The sequence below is a fragment of the Zea mays genome, chromosome 6 (genome assembly GCF_902167145.1).
Source record: "Zea mays cultivar B73 chromosome 6, Zm-B73-REFERENCE-NAM-5.0, whole genome shotgun sequence".
In the NCBI taxonomy this organism is placed as follows: Eukaryota; Viridiplantae; Streptophyta; class Magnoliopsida; order Poales; family Poaceae; genus Zea; species Zea mays.
Window position 1 is genome coordinate 173,993,006 of NC_050101.1, and position 17,527 is coordinate 174,010,532.

General features: G+C 53.1%; 1 long non-coding RNA gene and 1 pseudogene across 1 annotated transcript; both read right to left on the reverse strand.

Moving 5' to 3' along the window:
• Window positions 1-1,485: 1,485 nt before the first annotated feature.
• LOC118472273 (uncharacterized) lies at window positions 1,486-3,155 on the reverse strand. Its single transcript, XR_004850394.1, has 2 exons — window positions 3,000-3,155; window positions 1,486-2,113 (listed from the first exon to the last, which is right to left on the reverse strand). It is a non-coding gene; the product is annotated as an uncharacterized lncRNA (long non-coding RNA).
• Window positions 3,156-3,358: 203 nt separating this feature from the next.
• On the reverse strand, window positions 3,359-5,511 carry LOC103644438 (uncharacterized; annotated as a pseudogene).
• Window positions 5,512-17,527: the final 12,016 nt, after the last annotated feature.

Genomic DNA, 17,527 nt, shown 5'->3' on the forward strand with positions numbered 1-17,527 from the left:
TTCAGAGATATAGGTCGTACCTAGATACAATTAAAAATAGGCTGATGTAGTTGTCACTGAAACACCATTTTTGTTTCCTTATTGTTCACAACAGTGTGTTACTAATTTCCATAATACAATGTTAGCAAATTTACATGATAGAGACACTAAAATAGGGTGAAAGGTATGTCATTGACAACATAATAGTCCTTACAGACAACACAAGTTCAAATTGAGAATGTGCAAATGTAGAAATGTATACTTGTGTAGCAATAAAAAAAATGCTTGAGGCTGTCTGCAACTGACGTCTTAGTATTTCACTTTCTCAAATGAAAATCAACAAGTCATAATGAGAGTTTGTGTGCAAACAACACACAGAGTTGATGACATCAATTGATGGACCAGACAAATGTATTTCGTCTGGTAGAACCAAACATGCAAAATAATCCATGTGGTGCAAATAAATTACCAGCCAATTGTTAATCATGAAGTTCAGATAGTAAGTTAAAGACACATATGAAATATTAGCACATATTAACAACTCCAAATCTGCTAACAGGACTAATAGCACCCCTTCAACAAATAATTAGCAGGTTTGTTTAGACCCACTCGTACTAATTTTAGCTACTAAATTTTAGTGCTAATGGATCTAAACATGTCGTTATTGGTAAAGGAAATGAAGAAGCAACATGAATTGAAAAGGAACGCCTGTTTCAGGGGAAATTAAACATGATACGACCAAAGGGAACTGCAATTGGTTTAGGGCCTATGGATAACAATATCCAGTGCAAACAATAATGCAGACACAACATACTGAGTGGAAAGAAATGTAGCAATTACTGGCTGAATCAATGGTGACCTGACCTAGCAGCCTAGCAGGTGGGATGGGATATAGGGAGGCTCACCCAGAAGTTATTGTTCTTGATCCACCTAGTACAATAACAAACTTGATCTAACTTCACCTGGTACAATAACAAACTTGCTAGATCGCTAGTCTATGCTTCAAGAATTATCTAAATTGAACATCACCTATTGTCATGGTAATTTCTTTGAAAAATGTGTTCTCATGTTTGTTGGAACAAACCAGTCAGTTTCATCATGTTATACAACATTTCTTTTATTCTTTTTGTTTGAGGAAAAATATTGGCCCTTCAATGATAACACAGAATGATAGAAACATGTTTGCTTTATCTGAAAGAAGGAATATATTTCCATTCAAAAACAGGTACAAGTGATCAAATAACCACCATGAGGTTGCCTTGGTGTGATTTTCGCTCTTAATTTTCAGTACCATTTAGTTTGTATCCCATAAATATTCGAACCAGAGTGTTTAGCTGAACTATGTTGGTTATATAATAGAAATTCTATCTTCTTTCAAGAATGTGCTTTCCATGCATTGATATTGAGGGAAAAAGACAACAGCAAGACATTCTGCCTGCTCACCCAAGGTTAAGAGGCACAAAGTGTAGCAGGGGGCCAAATGGCTATTCAATCAGGAAAACAAAGGAAATTTAAGGTACTATTTAACAATGTGGTGTCTGGGAGCTTTGTGATACGATGAAGAGTTTTTTAAGAACATAGAAGCGTACTTGTCTTGGAGGGCGGTTGGGAGAGCGGAGGGCACTGGGGCGACCGCGCTGCCGCTGCCTACAGTTACTGGGGCTAGGTGCCGGGGCAGCCGAGCGGGGACTGCTGCTTGCTACAGTTGTTAGGGCCAGGCCGTGGCTGGCTGCCGCGGTCGCACGGGAGGAGAGTCCACTACGGCTAGCACCGACGCTGAGGATGTCGAGCGTGGCAAGGGCGACCTTCTTGACCATGTCCTGCTCCTCGTGTAGTGCCTGGCCTTTCTTCGCCACAGCATCCCTCACGTGCTTTAGCTCCACGTCGATCTCACCATCACACCGGAAAAGGAAAAAACAAAGTATATTGGTGCAAAGAACATAATAAAGGTGCGCTAAGATACGCATAATCGCACAGTATGTTCTAGGATCAATGCACTTCAATAGTCATGTTAACGCATCAATGCACTTCAATAGTCATGTTAACGATGGGGGAAGTCATGGAATGAGAAACATACCTTTATCAACAGGTTCAATACAAGTGGACCAACAAATTGAGAAGCATCATTGCCAATCTACAATGTTGAGAGAGAGAGAAAGATGATGAGCTACTGAGAATATCACAAAGTGTTTATAATGGGGAAAATATTAAAACTGTAATTAAAAGGCACATCATCTAAATAGAATGTTCCATACTTCTTCTAGCACCTCGAGTAGGTAGTATATATAGGAGATGTGCATCAGTACAAATCATGGACCTTTCTTTCGCTCATCCGTGAATTGCTTGCTACAGGGTAAGGTGTGCGTAAAGAAACAAAAAACCAGTTTTGACAGACAGACATATACATACAATTGAGGTGAATTTGAATAATAAAGAAGACAAGAAAAAAAATGATGATGGACATCTTTTTTGTGCACAAAGCAACAAATAAGCATATATGCAGTAGCACTAAAACCAAAGATAAACTAATAAACGAGTGAGATTTCATTTGAACCGGGGTAGAGCTTGTCCAGTTAACCAGTTACCATATTACAAGACAACTATTAAAAACATAAGCAACTCCACTACTTAATGGTACCTAAAGAAGATATACCCCTAATTTAGAACCATTCTTATACTCAGACATTAGCATTTTATATAACTCGAGCAGTCATACAAGAAGATGATGAGCTATCTCAGCAATCCATTTTTAATACCCAAGCCCAAATTGCTAGCCTCTTATAACATAAAAATAAATAGAACAGTGTTGTATTTTTTAAGATATTTACATGCAAAAAATATTTAATGCCTTAAATCATGGGCAAAATGTTCTCAATAAACAAAAAAACAAACATGTGCCAAAGTATATGTAACACCAGAAATGCCAAAAAGCTCTGCTCTCTTTAAAGCATGTCTGCCAAATGATTTACAACAAGTAGGCTACTAATAAATTAAGTTACATAACATCGCGATATAGATACCTCTGAATAAATCCATTGCATATGCTCTGCATCATCACCATCAAAAGGTTTTCCAGGATGAACCTAAAAAAGTGAATATAACAGTTAGTAGTGTTGGGTCAATGTCTAGAGAGAAATAATGTGCAGAAAAAATAGTACCTCGTCCCATTTGATCAAGTGAGCATACTCAATGCAGTGAGCCGCAGTTCTTGGTGTCTTAGCGAGAGTACATAAGGGGAACTCAATTATTTAGAGACAGAATACCTAACAAAAAATGGTATGGAAAAAGCATACCTAAGAAATCACAAGCCGCATAATTTATATTCCCATACCAATTGAATCCAGACCAAGGACAATTATGTGGAACTGACTGTAAAACTCTATCTCTTTATCTCCAATCCTGCAAAAATGAGGAACAATGTTCACCCCATTAACCCACTCCATAACCCTCTTCGCTGCTACTTCAGCCTTGGACTTCCCAATATATTGAACTTTGTACAACAGACAGCCAGCTATATCGACTGTGTGGAAGGTTGAACGCAGGGCAATCACAAAGACAATCTCATTTTTCTTGGTGATATTTTCTCCGTTGACGATGTGATAGACTGTCAGTGTGTTCAAGACTTAACAAAATTGGTATCCTTCAAAACTGCAGCGAGGCAATATGGAAGCAACGGACCATCCGTTTGCAGAGATTGACTGAAAGCTAAAGACAGAAACATTCGTCGGACGCATCTCATCCAATCCCAAAAGGGTGAAGGCATCCGAATGAACCAATGGACTGATAAAACCAGTTATTAGGTGTTGACTGGATGGTGATGAGAAAATAAATACAAGCCTGACCAGCAAGCAGCCGAAAACCCGATTGATAGAGAGTTTGAATCATGCATATGCCTGAACGATGCATGCATATATAGCATAGTTACATAGTTTCATACTCCTCGTGGAAGTACCTCGTGTGTGGATGGTTCGGGGTATCGTCTTCCTTGGGCCGGCACACGGTAATGCTTGCCTCGCTCGACGCCTTCTCCAATGCACCAGCTGTTGGAGGACAGGGGACTTATCCAGGAAGAAGCTGAGCAACCGCAGCTGCCTTCTCCCTCTCGCTTGTGATCAATATGGAGCTGCGCATGGAGTTCAGCTCCGGTAAGCAGCAGCAGCTGGAAAAACGAGTTTTACGAGCCCAAGAAATGAGAGAGCCTTACACGCACAAAGAGCCGTTGAAGGACTGGAAGTGGGATGAGCTTGAAGAAACCGGACACGGCCTCAAGGCAGTAACCTTCGTAGTCCATCAGCAGCTGCAACTCTTCTAGGTTCGGCATGTCTTCTGGAGTCGAGCCAGCTGAGTGAATCAACATGCTAATCCGATCCATAAGAGTAAATAGTCACAGATCGAATTAATTTGTGAGCATTGCGATTTTCGGTACGTACCAGCAAGACGACAGAGCAAATAGTCAGGATCCGGGCTAGCACGACGTCGAGGCACAAGGAAGGGTAGAGCATGTTATGCTCGGTGTCGAGGCGGGTGTCGAGGCCGATATGCGACAGATACGCGTCCCGGAGGGCCGGCGGGCCGAGTAAGTCGACTTCAACAGGAGTATCCTAATCCCATTCACAGGAAGCGTCGCGGTTGGTGACGAAGACGTTGCAGTGCAGGGCGAACGACTCTAGCGCAGGCGCGTCGACGCAGAGTTGTTTCAAGGCCTGGCAGCCCACGAGCACCAGCACCCGCAGCGTCTCGCTGGCCACGCTCACCATGGCGAGGCGGGAGCAGCGCTTCAGGCTGAGGCGCTCGAGCGCCGGGCAGTTGGCGACAAGGCCCCGGAGCGCCTCGTCGGTGACGTCGACGTGGCTGAGGGAGAGCGAGCGGAGGCCGGCGAGACCCACCGCGGGGAGCGGAACGGCGCGGAGGCTGAACCGACTGAGCGCCAGCCGCTCCAGTGAGTTCCTGGCCTGGAACAGATCGGCGGGGAGCTCCAAGAGTGGCGCCTCGTGACCGGCGTGCGGGTCCTCCTCCCTCCTCCTCGCCCTCCTCCTCCTCTCCCTCCTCCTCCTCCTCCTCCCCGCCCTCCTCCTCCGGCAGCGGCAGCGCCAAATCCACTTCGACCGCCCTAGCGCCCCTCCGCAGGCCAGCCGCGATCCACCCGATGACGTCTTGCCCGTCCAGATCTGATGGGAAAACCAACGCCACGCATGAGTCCGCTGACCGGTTGGGTGAAGGCAGCCGATGGGGAGGAGTTGGAGGACGGCAGTGCGCTGGAGGCCACCATTGGGGAGGTGGAGTCCGACGGTGCGGTGGGGGAGGAGGTGGAATCCGATGATGGGGTGGATGAGAGGGAGGGGAGGCCGCCAGAGTTGAGCGCAGTGGAGGAAGCGCGCGAGCCCGTGGCTGGAGCCGTCGGCGGAGATTAGGTCGCGGCCGTGGCTGGAGATTAGGTCGTACGGTAGGCTGCACGCTGGACAGTGGGCTGCACGATGGGATGGGCCTCAGATCCACACAAAAATCATTGGGCCGCACGAACCGCTGCCACATGCGCGTGCCATCTATTTTATTAGTGCCACATCGGCCATTGAGAGTGATGGAACATGGCTTATAAGGGCAGCTGTAGATTCTATGTTGCTCACTGAGAGAGATAGAACGGAACGTGGCGCATAAACCTGTGTATGTACTATTTATTTTGTTGCGCGGGACTAACGGAGGCAGAACAGCCGTTGGCAGAACGCGTCAGAGGCAGAACACGTCAGAGGCAGACTACTATTGCTTACTTAATAAGTAGTAGAGATATCTTTTGTCCTTGATGGATCATATCCCTTGATGTGCGGTGCCTCGTGTATGTACATATAGGGTTGTTGTTGTTGTTGTTGTTCTTGTTGTTCACTTGTGTCTGTATCATCTTCAACACTTGCTTGTGTTGTGCCGTTAATTGTTACTCCTAAATCCGACAACGACAAGGGTGCCTACCTACCGCGAAATGTCGACATGTATCCCCATTTTTTTTTGTCTGTTAATTTGATCGGCGTAAGAACCGGTGTTTTGAACGATTGAGATCCTGAAACGGCCAATGCAATGCAACCGCACTGGATCCCGGTCAGAAAATGAAAGCTTCGAGGACGAAGCCGCAATAAATCTGGTCAAATGACCCTCTCCTTGCTTCCCAGCAAAAGAATCTACACATGCCATGCTCTATATGGCCATCAGAGTAAAAATACGTACGTACCAGTTAGTTGGGCTGGCATTTCTACGACACTTCCACCTGAAATGAGCCAGCACGAAGCTATAGTTTTGTTTAGCTCGGAGATAACTTAGATTAATTAGTGCAAACTGGCTCGGTTCAAGCTAGACACGTACGGTGTCCCTTCTTAATTACCTAGGGTCGGCAAGACCAGCGGTTTAATTTCACGTCAACCGAAAGAGCTCACGGTGGAGAGGCCTACTATACGACAACCACATGGACGACACGGTGTACTGGCTCGAGGAATCATGAACCAACAGTCCAAGTTCAGAGTTCAGAAACGGTTAGTTTACAAGTGTGATGACATCTGAGAGGTGGCTTATTTCATGTGTGAATTGTGATATAGGACCAAGGGTTACGCATTGCTCTGCTGTCAATCTGCGTCGTTCATATTTTTTACTGTTGAATTATTGTGGGTCTGTTCCATATTAATATTCAATAATAGTCAATGCTAGAGTTACACTTTAATGTTACGGTGTACTAGTACTTTAGTATCATACCGGAAGTTTCAAGAGAAAATTCACTCAACTTAAATAGGTGGACTATTGGTGCATCTATTGAGAAGCTGAGAAAAGGATGAAGAACTGGCACACACGCGTGCGCGCCGCCGGCCGGGCCGGACCGTGGCCATGGTAGATCGGACCGTGGCCGTCCATTACTGTCGTACGTTACTGGTCGTTTCCTGTGTTATGGCTAGTAACAGACGAGCTAGTAACGACCATCACTGATGGACGGACGAGCTAGTAACAGCCTGTCATTGATGGCGTTGGTTTCTAGCTGGGTGTAACGGTAACTCTGATGGCAACACTTACTGTCCGTTAGCCTTCCTCTGCGCGTGTATATATACGGAGGAGGTGAGGCTGCTTCTGGTCACAACAACATGGTACTAGTACGTACTCGCTCAGTCTCAGACGTGTTGCACACAGTCATTCCCGTCCCACCTTCTGCGAACATAGAGAGAGTGAGAGAGCAGGCCTCCGAAAACGCCATCCACAGAGAGACACTTGCACGGGTGTGCAGACGATCAGGTTTTTGGAGAGCGTACTCGCGACTGCTCGCTTCGTCCGCTCGACCAGCACTGATCAAGTTCCTCGTCACCGGCGCCGTTTGAGGGACTGCACTGCGTACATCTGCCTGCGTCGACTGCGTACGACTACATCGAACATACACACGAGATGTCTCGTGTGAATGGAGCCACGGATGCCTTGAGCATCGGTCCCTCAATCGTCTTGGTAACGCGCACGCTACAGTGGGCGTCATGATGACAGTAGCCCAAGCGGCGCAGGAAGTCAATGTTCTTTGCCTCGATAACACGCGAGTACTCTGTGGCCTGTGTACTGCAGACGCGCCACCTACCATTGGGGCGGGCAGGTATACGTCTCGTCCGTAGTTAACGCAAGGGTGCTTCACACTTAGAGGCTGATGTCAGGCTTTTCCCAATGGCTTACGTCATGCGTCGTAGAACACGTGGCAGCACCGGGCCTCGCCTTACAAGGAGTAGTGACTGGGACCGCCCTTCCACGTGACAGCTCCGGACCGCCCTTGGCTGGGGGTCTGGATGATGTTCGGGAAGGTCTCGTATCCTCCGGCGTCGACTAGTATGTGGCAGCACTGGACCCTCTTAGACTAGAGGTCCAGGTGGCCCGCCATGAGGGTTGAGGCCGTTCCCGGGGGTCCGACCCACGGGCGTAGGTTTTGAGAGCCCTCATCTTCCAGACACGTGGTGAACCCAGGCCCCCTCCGCTGGGGTTCCTGAGCGCTGGTTACAGGTGTTGGCCTTCACCTGAGGCTAGTGGCCTTAATGGGCAGACCCAGCCACTGGGCTAGAATGAACCACCATTAGCATGATGACTAAGGATAGTCCTAGAGGGTCTACCTCGACCCAACAGTAGTGGGTACCCCAATCCTGAGGTACCGACAAATATCATAGTAATTTGATATGCATTGTGTAGGACAAGTTGTTGATGTGGTATATGAGTTGAAGATGTGAGTGAAGAAGCAATGTTATCTTGAAGATGCTGTTGTGACTCCTTATTAAACGTCTTGGTTTTTGGATGATACTGCACTAGGTGTGCTATGATGTCTTTTGTATGCATTCACATGGTATATTTTATCATAAAACATGCATCAAGATGTCTTGAATACTGGAGTATGACACTATACACTAAGAAGGATGATTCATTCAGAGTGTTTGATACAATGTATACTATGTGGTAGTTTTGGATTTTTGGATATAGCACCATGCACTGAGAATAACCTTAACTTCCGACCAAATTTTTTCGGGGGCTTAACTTCCGACAAGATCGCTTAGCTTCCGAGGATTTAACTTACTTTCGAGAGTTTACGACTAACTTCCTATAGTTCAGGCCCTAGGAAGTTAACCGGTTTGGTGTAGTGTTGTAGCTACAACGGATATCCTCCTCGGCTCCTCCAACATCATTAAGGACAAAACAACATTGTCCCTCAATCCTCTACGTCTGATATCTTATCCACTCAGAGAGTTAGACATATGTTATGTGAATCGGAGCTATGTATGCACATTCGATATATTTTTATTGTTTCCTATAAATTCATCATTGTAAGTGTCAAAAAGTGCATGATCTTAATGCAACGTATGGATATATATCTAGTTTATAAAAGTATTATACTCCCCTTCTTCCAATTACAACTAAATCAATTTATATATGTTTAGATACCCGCAACTAAATTTTAGTCCATAAATATTCAAACATGCGAACTAAACTGGAGTAACTTTAGTTCTTAGCCCAACTACCCATGAATACTATAGTTACAACTTACAAGATGTCTATCACTACTGGATAAAGAGGTTTCGATCTAAACACATTAGTACCGATTGCTTTTAGGGCATGTACAACCTATTGAATATAGAGGCTCTTAAGGAGTCTCTAGAGGACTGATTGAAAAAATACAAGAGTCGAACTCTTCATGATTGTATTTATAATCTAGTGACTCAGAGTTGTATTATACAGTCTCTTAGTTGTCTCTTGTATTTAGAAAAACCATTCCATGAGCTTAGTGTTGTACATGCCCTTAAACCGGTACCGACTTAAGCAATAATACTAATCATAACTGATGTATATATCAGTCTATGTCTAAGGAATCATTTTACTTCCAGTTCACTTTTAGTTATGTATTTGAACCCTGTCGGCGTTTCAAGACCGGGGGGTCCCTAAGCCGACGAGTGAATGTCGCCGCGTGCCTCAGCCCAGATGGGTCGACGCGAGGCCGAGCGCAAAGGGGGGAAGTGAGGTGGCCGGAGATGGGCGTGAGAGAGGTGGAAATCCCGCGGCCTTCGTGTTCGTCCCGCGCCCAGGTCGGGTGCGCTTGCAGTAGGGGGTTACAAGCGTCCACGCGGGAGAGGGAGCGAGCGACTTCAAGCGAGCGCCTGTCTCGTCCTCGTCCCCGCGCGGCCAACCTCCTCTAAGAGGGCCCTAGTCCTTCCTTTTATAGGCGTAAGGAGAGGATCCAGGTGTACAATGTGGGGTGTAGCAGAGTGCTACGCGTCTAGCGGAGGAGAGCTAGCGCCCTAAGTACATGTCGTTGTGGCAGCCGGAGAGATTTTGGCACCCAGCTGGTGTGATGTCGTGGCCGTCGGAGGAGTGCTGGAGCCTGGCGGAGGGACAGCTGTCGGAGCTGTTGAGTCCTTGCTGACATCCTCTTGCTTCCGTAAGGGGGCTGAGAGCCGCCGTCGTCACAGAGTATGCGGGGCAACATCATTGCCTATCTGGCGGAGCGAGCCAGATGGGACGCCGGTCTTGTTCCCCGTGGCCCGAGTCAGCTCGGGGTAGGGTGATGATGGCGCCTCCCGTTGACATGGCTGGTCTGCGCCCTAGGTTGGGCGATGTGGAAGCTCCTCCGAAGCCGAGGTCGAGTCTGTCTTCCGTGGCTGAGGTCGAGTCCGAGCCCCTGGTTCGGGCGAGGCGGAGACCGTCGGCTGAGGGCAGGGTGGAGTCCGAGCCCTGGGGTCGGGCGGAGCGGAGTTCGTCGTCTTCTGGGGCTGAGCCCAAGTCCGAGCCCTGGGTCGGGCGGAGCGGAGTTCGTCATCTTCCGGGACTTAGCCAGAGTCCGAGCCCTGGGTCGGGCGGAGCGGAGTTCGTCGTCTTCTGGGACTTAGCCCGAGTCCGAGCCCTGGGTCGGGCGGAGCGGAGTTCGTCGTCTTCTGGGACTTAGCCCGAGTCCGAGCCCTGGGTCGGGCGGAGCGGAGTTCGCCGTCTTCCGGGGCTTAGCCCGAGTCCGAGCCCTAGGTCGGGCGGAGCGGAGTTCGCCGTCTTCCGGGGCTTAGCTCGAGTCCGAGCCCTAGGTCGGGCGGAGCGGAGCTTCCTATGGTGCCTGCGGCCGGGCCTGACTGCCTGTCAGCCTCACTCTGTCAAGTGGTACCGCAGTCGGAGCGGCGCAGGCGGCGCTGTCTTTTTGTCAGGCCGGTCAGTGGAGCGACGAAGTGATGGCGGTCACTTCGGCTCTGTCGGCTGAAGGGCGCGCGTCAGGATAAAGGTGTCAGGCCACCTTTGCATTAAATGCTCCTGCGATTTGGTCGGTCGGTGCGGCAATTTGGTCAGGGTTGCTTCTTGGCGAAGACAGGGCCTCGGGCGAGCCGGAAATATGTTCGCCGCTGGAGGGGGGCCTCGGGCGAGACGGAGATCCTCCGGGGTCGGCTGCCCTTGTCCGAGGCTAGGCTCGGGCGAGGCGTGATCGAGTCCCTCGAATGGACTGATCCCTGACTTAATCGCACCCATCTGGCCTTTGCAGCTTTATGCTGATGGGGGTTACCAGCTGAGAATTAGGAGCCTTGAGGGTACCCCTAATTATGGTCCCCGACAGTAGCCCCCGAGCCTCGAAGGGAGTGTTAGCACTCGCTTGGAGGCTTTCGTCGCACTTTTTTGCAAGGGGACCAGCCTTTCTCGGTTGCGTTTTGTTCCGGTGGGTGCACGCGAGCGCACCCGCCGGGTGTAGCCCCGAGGCCTCGGAGGAGTGGTTTGACTCCTCCGAGGTCTTAATGCCTCACGTAATGCTTCGGCTGGTCTGGTCGTTCCCTCATGCGAGCTGGCCGTAGCCCGGGTGTACGGTCGGGTCCCAAGTTCTCGGGCTGGTATGTTGACGCTGTCAACGGTTTGGCCGGAGCCGGGTTTGCGAGAGCAGCCCTCGAGCCTCTGCACAGGGCGAGAGGGCGATCAGGGACAGACTCGACTTTTTTACATACGCCCCTGCGTCGCCTTTCTGCAAGGAGGGGGGGGGAAGCGCCATGTTGCCCTCGGTGGGCGCCGAACATGGTGTCTCCGGTGAGCTACAGGCGGGTAATCCGAGTGGACGTCTGTGCCCCATTCGTTAGGGGTCGGCTAGAGGCCCAGAGGCACGCCTAAAAGTACCTGCGGGTGATCTGCCGGACCCGGTCCCCTGGCGACGGGGTCCGAGGGCTCGATGCCTCCCTCCGATGGGATTCCGTTACAAGATCGTTCCCGCTAGTCTCGGAAATGTCCTAGGGTACCTCGGGAGCGCAGCCCGAGCCTTGGTTATGTATCGAACGTACCCATGGTCATCCCTCGCTCTGTGTCTGAGGCGGCTGTGAACCCTTCGGGGGCCAGCCTTCGAACCCCTGATCAGTAGTGGGCGCGGAGCCCGAGTAGCCTGAGGCAGCCATTGAATCCTTCCGAGGGGCCGGCCTTCGAACCTCTGACCAGTAGTGGGTGTGGAGGCCACGCGCTCTGAGGCGGCTGTTGAACCCTTCCGAGGGGCCAGCCTTCGAACCTCTGATCAGTAGGGAGGCTCGGAGCCTGGTTCCTTCACGGGGAAGGATCCTTTTCGGGGTATCCCCCTTTCCAGGTCCCTGTTGCAAGAGAGAGAAAGAGGAAAAAAGGAAAAGGATACGAAATCGAACGACGCGGCGTACCTTTTTTGACGCGGTTGTTATGGCGAAGGCGAAGCGTCGCTCGCTTCTCCTGCCAGAGGCGCCGCCTGTCCCGCCGCGGAGTTAATGCGACAGGGCGAGTGGTTCGTGGGGCGGCCGTTGCGCATGCGCGGGCCGTTCGAGGAACGGAACACGGGCGCGTCGTCTTCACGCCGTGAGAGAGGGTTCTCTCGTCGCTCCTGGATGGGACGTAGGCTTGGCTAACGACGTGACCGCTGCTCCTGCCCGCCTGCCACCGCCATTACTGCCGGCCCATTTTTGGTCGCATTGACCGTCGCGCCAGGCTGGCGCCGCTGGGTCGTGTTCTGGGTCGCCTCGAGTTGCGGTATTGGTTCCACAGTCGAGGAGGCGCGGTGGTGGCGCAAGTGGCGGTGCAGTTGCATGCACGAAGCATTCGGCGCGCCGGTTGCATGACGCGTGGGCCTGGGCCTCCATGCTGGGCGTGTTGGGAGTCGGAGAAGTGCGCCCACTTGACGCGGTTGCATGCCGCCTGCATGGCTGCCCGCCCTTTCACCCGCTCGTCTGGGCAAAAGTGGAGAGCCGCTTGTAACCGCTGGGCGGTTGCACGCATCGCGCACGGCGGTTTGGCTTCTTCTGCTTTGAGCCGGCTTGCATGACGTGTGGGACCCAGCCCCCGCGCCGTAGGAGGAGGGCCTTGGAGCGTGTTGGAGAAGACTCAGCCCGCGACAGCTGGGGACACAAGTAAGGAGAGTCGCCTTTAAAAGGGGGGTGACCTCCTTAGAAGGCGACCATGTCTTCGCGCTTCCTTGTGCATCGTGTCTTTCCACCTTCCAAGCCCCCGGATGGGGGATACCTGCCGTCTTTCCGCCTTGTCGTTGGGGGAACGCAACTCCGCGGGAGTTGGTACCTCTCAGCCATCGTTCGACTTCAAGGATTTTCATCATGCAGCCCGGTTGCACCCCTCCGCCGGCGGTCACCCAAGATGGTGACCTCCAGTTCGATGGCGGGGGAAAGCGAACCGGGCTACGACCTCTGCCCCTCCCTCAGCCTCAAGGATTTTCATCACCAGGGCTGGGGAGGGGAGTGTGCCGAGTTGGGGTCGGACCCTGCGTGGGCGGTGGCCTGCTCCTTCCCTCAGTGATCGGAGGGAAGGGCGGTTGTCGTCCATGGCGCCGGCAGCTGCCGCGTGCCTGGCTCTCGGACCCGAGTGGCTTCGGAGCCGCTCTCGGCGCCGGCTTCCGCCACGGCAGCTGGAAGAGGTTCTTCCGCCAACGAGACAGCCAGGGCCGCCCACGGACCGACCTCCAACTCTACGGCCTTCTGCCCGTCCTTGCCTCACGAGTTTGGGCACGGGCGGGGGCCTCCTGGCAGCGGCATCCGCCCTGAGGTCATCATTGCCGCTGTTCGGCCCCCCGGAGCAGAAGTCATCGTCGTCGCCGCTGCCGGAGCGGGCGACGGCGCGCCGTTCGTCGGTCTTCCGTTGCTCCGTAGGCCCCCCCCCGTCGAGTGGGGTTGTTCGTACCTGTGGAGGTGGAACCGGAGTTCCGTTTTGTAATGGCACTTTGAATGCCAGTGTTTTTGTTCATCGTGGCTGTCGAGGCCTGAACATGTATGTAATTTCGGCACGGAGCCGTGTTTTTTCCTCATTTTCGAGCACTAGCCTGTTGGTTGTCTGAACCGCTTCACCAAGCGTGAGTCGCCTCGTGTAAAGGTGACGAGTGAGGTATCTGTATCCCGGAGGCGTAGGAGTCCCTCGGCTCGGTCAGCCTTGTTGCCCGAGGCTTCTCTTGCTCAGTTAAAGGAACCCCTCGGCCGCTCTTCGATGAGACGAGGCCAGGGGTAGCGGTGTTAGCGCGAACAGAGGCGGAGTTGGCTCGAAAAGAAGACCTGGTCGGCCGGAGCCTGGCCGGGTCGTCCGTTAGCGGGACCGACGCCGGAATTGACCTGCCGAGGCCTCGGGCCGGGCTGATGTCCTTGGAGGACAGCTGGCCGAGGCCCCGGGGTGACCGGCCGAGCTGCCTGCTCGGGTCGGATTCTCGGAGAAGACCCTGGCGGCGATGGCCCGGGCTTGGTGATGACGTTGTCCTTCAGAGCAGAGACCCTTGGACCGCATCGCCGTCCGAGGCTAGGTCGGGCCTCGCCAAAGGTGTTGTCGACACCGGGGGCGCTGCTGCTCCCTTTAGCCGTCAGGATCCGAGCCTGCAGGATCGGATTATCTTGTAGCGTGTGTTTTCTGCGGCCGCCGAGGCCAAAACACACCCTCGCCGTGTTGTAAAGCCGCGTCTCTTTTCCTCGTGTTTCGAGTATCTGGACTTTTTTGTCGGTAACAGAATTGTTTGTGCGAGTGAGAGTTGCTTCTCACGGAAGGTGATGAGTGAGGTATCCGTATCCCGGAGGCGTAGGAGTCCCTCGGCTCGGTCGGCCTTGCCGCTTACGCGCACTCTTACCCGTCCATGGGGTTCTGTCACCGACGCAGTTGAGAAGGCTCGAAGAATCACTCCGGCAGAAGAGCTTCCGAATGTGAAGACTTGTTCGGTCCGCGGAATCACTTATCCGAACGTGAGTTACTTATCGCAGAAGGTGATGAGTGAGGTATCCGTATCCCGGAGGCGTAGGAGTCCCTCGGCTCGGTCAGCCTTGGCTGCTTACGTGTACTCCGTTGTTTTCAGGATCCGCTTTCGAAGTAGTCAAAAAGCACGAAAGACATTCTGGCAGAAAGGATCTTTTTTCGAGGAAAAAATTCGACGCAGAGGGGGTTCCCCCCTTTTAGCCCCCGAGGGAGGGTCGAGCTTTGCCGAGGCGAGGCCGACCCTTCCTTGATGACTAAACTTTGCGTGGGAGCGAGGTATATGAACAACTTGAAAACATCTTAAGGGTAGAAGCGACGTAGCTGTTGGATGTTCCAGGCGTTGCCATAGACCTCGCCTTGGCTGTTGGCCAGCTTGTACGTTCCGGGCTTCAGAACTTTGGCGATGACGAACGGCCCCTCCCAGGGGGGCGTGAGCTTGTGCCTCCCTCGGGCGTCTTGTCGCAGCCGAAGCACCAGGTCGCCCACCTGGAGGTCTCGGGACCGGACCCCTCGGGCGTGGTAGCGTCGCAGGGACTGCTGGTACCGCGCCGAGTGTTGTAAGGCCTTGTCTCGAGCCTCCTCCAGCTGGTCCAATGAGTCCTCTCGACTAGCTTGGTTGCTTTGGTCGGTGTAGGCCCTCGTCCTCGGGGAACCGTATTCTAAGTCCGTGGGCAAGATGGCCTCGGCCCCATAGACCAGAAAGAACGGCGTGAAGCCCGTGGCTTGGCTCGGTGTTGTCCTCAGGCTCCAGAACACCGAGGGGAGTTCCTTCATCCATCGCTTGCCGAACTTGTTGAGGTCGTTGTAGATCCGAGGCTTGAGTCCTTGCAGAATCATGCCATTGGCACGCTCTACTTGCCCATTTGACATGGGGTGAGCCACAGCGGCCCAGTCCACCCGGATGTGGTGATCCTCGCAAAAGTCCAGGAACTTTCTGCCGGTGAACTGGGTGCCGTTGTCGGTGATGATGGAGTTCGGGACCCCGAAGCGATGGATGATGTTGGTGAAGAACGCCACCGCCTGCTCGGACCTGATGCTGTTTAGGGGTCGGACCTCTATCCACTTGGAGAATTTGTCGATGGCGACCAACAGGTGCGTGTAGCCCCCGGGTGCCTTCTGCAAGGGGTCGACGAGGTCCAGACCCCACATAGCAAAAGGCCAGGTGATGGGTATCGTCTGCAGAGCCTGAGCGGGCAGGTGGGTCTGCCTTGCGTAGAACTGACACCCTTCGCAGGTGCGGACAATTCTAGTGGCGTCGGCCACCACCGTCGGCCAGTAGAAACCTTGTCGGAAAGCATTCCTGACAAGGGCTCGAGGCGCTGCGTGATGGCCGCAAGCCCCCGAGTGTATCTCTCGCAGGAGTTCCTGACCTTCGGCGATGGAGATGCATCGCTGGAGGATGCCTGAGGGGCTACGGTGGTAGAGCTCCTTCTCATCTCCCAGCAAGACGAACGACTTGGCGCGCCGCGCCACCCGCCGAGCTTCGGCTCGGTCGGAGGGTAGCTCTCCTCGGTGGAGATATTGCAGGTACGGGGTCTGCCAGTTTTGATCAGGCGTGACCCCACTTCGCTCCCCCCCGACGTGCAGCGTCTCGTCCTCGGGGGCCGAGGGTACCTCGGGCCGAACCGAGGGTGCCTCGGGCCGAGCCGAGGGTGCCTCGGACTGTGCCGAGGGTACCTCGGGCTGGACCGAGGGTGCCTCGGGCCGAGCCGAGGGTGCCTCGGACTGTGCCGAGGGTACCTCGGGCTGGGCCGAGGGTGCCTCAGGCTCGGGCGTGCCGTCGATCTTGACGAAGGGCTGATGCAGATCTCGGGAGAAGACGTCCGGGGGAACCGTTGTTCGCCCCGAGGCTATTTTAGCCAGCTCGTCCACAGTCTCGTTGTAGCGCCGAGCGATGTGGTTGAGCTCGAGCCCGTAGAACTTGTCTTCCAGGCGCCGAACCTCATCGCAGTAGGCCTCCATCTTCGGGTCGCGGCAGTGGGAGTTCTTCATGACCTGGTCGATGATGAGCTGCGAGTCACCGCGAGCGTCGAGGCGTCGGACCCCTAGCTCGATGGCGATCCGCAATCCGTTGACCAGAGCCTCGTACTCAGCCACATTGTTGGATGCCAGGAAATGGAGGCGTAGCACGTAGCGTAGGTGCTTCCCGAGGGGCGAGACGAAGAGTAGGCCTACGCCAGCTCCTGTCTTCATCAGCGACCCGTCGAAGAACATGATCCAGAGCTCCGGTTGGATCGGAGCTGTCGGTAGCTGGGTGTCGACCCATTCGGCCACGAAGTCTGCCAGGACCTGGGACTTGATGGCCTTCCAAGGGGCGAACGAGATCGTCTCACCCATGATTTCCACCGCCCACTTTGCAATCCTACCCAAGGCTTCCCGGCACTGGATGATCTCCCCCAGGGGGAAGGATGACACCACAGTTACCGGATGAGACTCGAAGTAGTGTCGCAACTTCCGTCGTGTCAGGATCACCGCGTACAACAGCTTCTGAACTTGTGGGTAGCGGATCTTGGTTTCGGACAGTACCTCGCTGACGAAGTAGACTGGCCTCTGAACGGGCAATGCATGCCCCTCTTCTTGCCTCTCGACCACAATCGCGGCGCTAACCACCTGAGTGGTCGCGGCGATGTAGACCAAGAGGGCTTCTCCGGCAGCTGGGGGCACCAAGATAGGCGCCTTCGTGAGGAGCGCCTTCAAGTTCCCGAGGGCTTCCTCGGCCTCAGGGGTCCAAGTGAAGCACTTGGCCTTCCTTAAGAGGTGGTACAGAGGTAGACCTCTTTCGCCGAGGCGTGAGATCAAGCGGCTCAGAGCCGCGAGACATCCCATGACCCTCTGTACGCCTTTCAAATCCTTGATGGGCCCT